Here is a 3,020-nt window from a genome sequence, read left to right as displayed (position 1 = left end):
ATAAATAAATAAAGCAAAAGGTGAGAAAAACCAAAAGAGAAAAGGGAAAACAAGAAACATAGAAGAGAAAGAAAGAGACTAAAAGAAAGGAGGAAATAAAAAGATTAAAAAAAAAAAAAAAACTGAAGAAACTGGGGGGGCAGGGCACCTGGCCAAGCAGGTGGCAGGGGGCAGGGCACCTGGCCAAGCAGGTGGCAGGGAGCAAGGCACCTGCTTCCAGAAGGGGTTCTTGCCAGCCCAAGAGGCAACTGAAGGCAGGGCTCCTGGTCCCAGAAGGAGTTCCTGCTGTCTCAAAATGTGCTTGTGGCTAGGTCACCTGGTCCCAGAACTAGTTCCTGCCTACCAGAAGGCAATTGGGGGCAGAGTTCTTGATCCCAGACCAGTTCCTACTAGCCCAGAAAATACCTGGAAGCAGGGTGCCTAGACCTGGAGAAAGATCCTGCTAGCCAAAAGATGGCTGGGAGCAAGATACCTGGTTCCAGAAGGAGTTCCCGGTGCACAAAAAGCAGCTGGGGACAGGGTGTCTGGTCACAGAAGTTGTTCCTACTGTCCCAAAAGATGGCTGGGCACAAGACCCCTGTTCCCATAAGTTCCTGCCATCCCGAAAGGTACTTCATCCCAGAAAAACTTCCTGGTGGCCCAAAATTTGGCTGGTCCTGGAACCAATTCCTGCCTACCCAGAAGGCAATTGAGGGCAGGGCACCTGGTCCCAAATGGAGTTCCTACTTGGTCAGCAGATGTCTAGGGATAGGGCACCTGGACTTGGAAAAAGTTCCTACTGGCCTGAAAGGTGGCTGGGAGCAAGGCACCTGGTTCTATGAGTTCCTGCAGGCCCAAAAAGCAGCAGGGGGCAAGGTGTCTAGTCCCCAAGAAAGTTCCTCCTGTTCCAAAAGACAGCTAAGTTTAGGGCACCTGGTCACAGTAAAAGTTCCTACAGGCCCAAAAGGGGACCTGGTCCCAGAACCAGTCCTTGTATACCCAGAAAGCAGCTGGTTACAGGGCACTCAATCCAGGATGGAATTCTTACCAGTGCAGAAGGTGGGTGGGGTGTGGGAGTTGGCCATACCTCTGTTCACCAGGAGTGTGTATGATACAAAGGGAACAAGGAATGTCACACCTTCCTGGTTGCCAGCACCATTGTGGGTGCCCATGCAGTCCTTGGCACACACAGCTGATTATCAGGTTGCTGTCCCAATTGGAACACCACTTGAAAGCAAACCAAACTCAGTGCCGTGAAGTTGAATCCGACTCATAGTGACCCCTCCTTGGGTTTCTGAGGTGGTAACTCTACAGAAGTAGATTGCCCAGTCTTCTTTCCAAGGAGTGATTGGTGGGTTTGAACTACCAGCCTTCTGGTTAGCAGTCAAATGCCTTAGGCACTAGGCCACCAGAGCTCCCACTTGCAAATATCCCAAATGGCCATACTGTCAGGTCAGTTGACAGTCCACAGCTCCATTTATCTCCATATTCACTATTTTCATTTACTTTATTCTATAATAGATATTTAATCCACTTCTTTATCTTTCTCTCTGAAGCTTAGGGTCACAGGATTATCATCTATATCTGTTTTAGCTGGTTTCTCATTTCTTTGTTGTACAGGGTCTTGGTAGCTTGTCTGCCTATTCTGCTATCTTGCATGAAGGTCCAGACACTAAATTTTCAATTAAAGTGCAGTGTATCTTACCAAAACAGTAAAGTTGTGTTTAATAGAAAAGTATTTTATAGTACTTTAGTTTTTAAATTTCATTAAAATTAAAATGACATTTCTCAGTTGCAGTAGCCACATTTCAAATGCTCAAGTCACGTATAGCTCTTGGCTACCATACTGGACAGCATAGATAAAGAGGGAACAGCAAATGCAAAGGCCCTGATGTAGGAATGTGCCTGCCCTGCAGGAAGGCCAGTGTGGCTAGAGTGTGACTAGATGAGGGACAAGTGGGAGGAAATGAGATGAAGGAGGTGATGGGCCTAGATCAGGTGAGGTCTGTGGACCACAGTAGGGCTTCTAGTCTGTAATGGGTGTCACTGGAGACGGGCACCATCAGAGTTGTTTTTTGTTCACTTCAACTTTCAGTCTGGTAATTTCTGAACTTGTACAAAAGAAGGAACAGCATTAGGATCCCTGATAGACTCATCCTCAGCACCAACCATTATTATATGCAAAAGGCCAAGACTCCATTTTAAAATCTAACCACAAAGATGCAACTATTGATATCTCTTCATTTGGAACAAAGAAGAGTGAAGAAAATCAAAGATGCAAGGAAACAATTAGTCCAAAGGACTAATTAGTAATGGAGTTCCTACTTGCTCAGCAGATGTCTGGGGTAGGGCACCTGTACTTGGAAAAAGTTCCTACTGGCCTGAAAAGTAGCTGGGAGCAAGGCACCTGGTTCCAGGAGTTCCTGCAGGCCCAAAAAGCACCAGGCCCAAAGGACTAATGGACCATGTGAACCCCACCCTCCACATCCCTGAGACCAGAAGAACTAGATGGTGCCTGGCTACATAAACTGACTGCTCTGAAAGGGATCACAATAGGAGGTCCCAGACAGAGTGGGAAAACAATGTGGAACAAAACTCAAAATTATAAAAAAGACCAGGCTTACTGGTGTGATAGAGATTGGTGGAACCCTCTTAGACACCCTTCAAGCTGGGAACTTAACTCACCCCCATGGTTCAACTTTTACCTAAACAATAAACAGGCCTATAAGGTGAATAATACTATCAAAAAGGTATGCATTCATTAGAACAATCAACCACATGAGATCAAAAGGGCAGCATTTGCTCAGGGATAAAGCTAAGAAGGCAGGAAATGACAGGAACAAAAGAGAAGGGAAATGGTAAACAGGGAGGAAATGGGAAGAGAGGCATTACCAATGTAATGAATGTCACAAGGGATTGCAATGAATGTCACAAAACAAAATGCGTATGAATTGTTGAATGGAAAACCAACTTGCTCTGTAAGTTTTCACCCAAACTGCAAGAAACATAAATAATAAAATCTAACCACAATACTTCCATCA

The sequence above is a fragment of the Orycteropus afer genome, unplaced genomic scaffold, assembly GCF_000298275.1.
Source record: "Orycteropus afer afer isolate SDZICR_OR568_19922 unplaced genomic scaffold, OryAfe1.0 scaffold03563, whole genome shotgun sequence".
NCBI lineage: Eukaryota > Metazoa > Chordata > Mammalia > Tubulidentata > Orycteropodidae > Orycteropus > Orycteropus afer.
The sequence above is the reverse complement of the archived record's forward strand: the minus strand, read 5'-3'. Positions refer to the sequence as shown.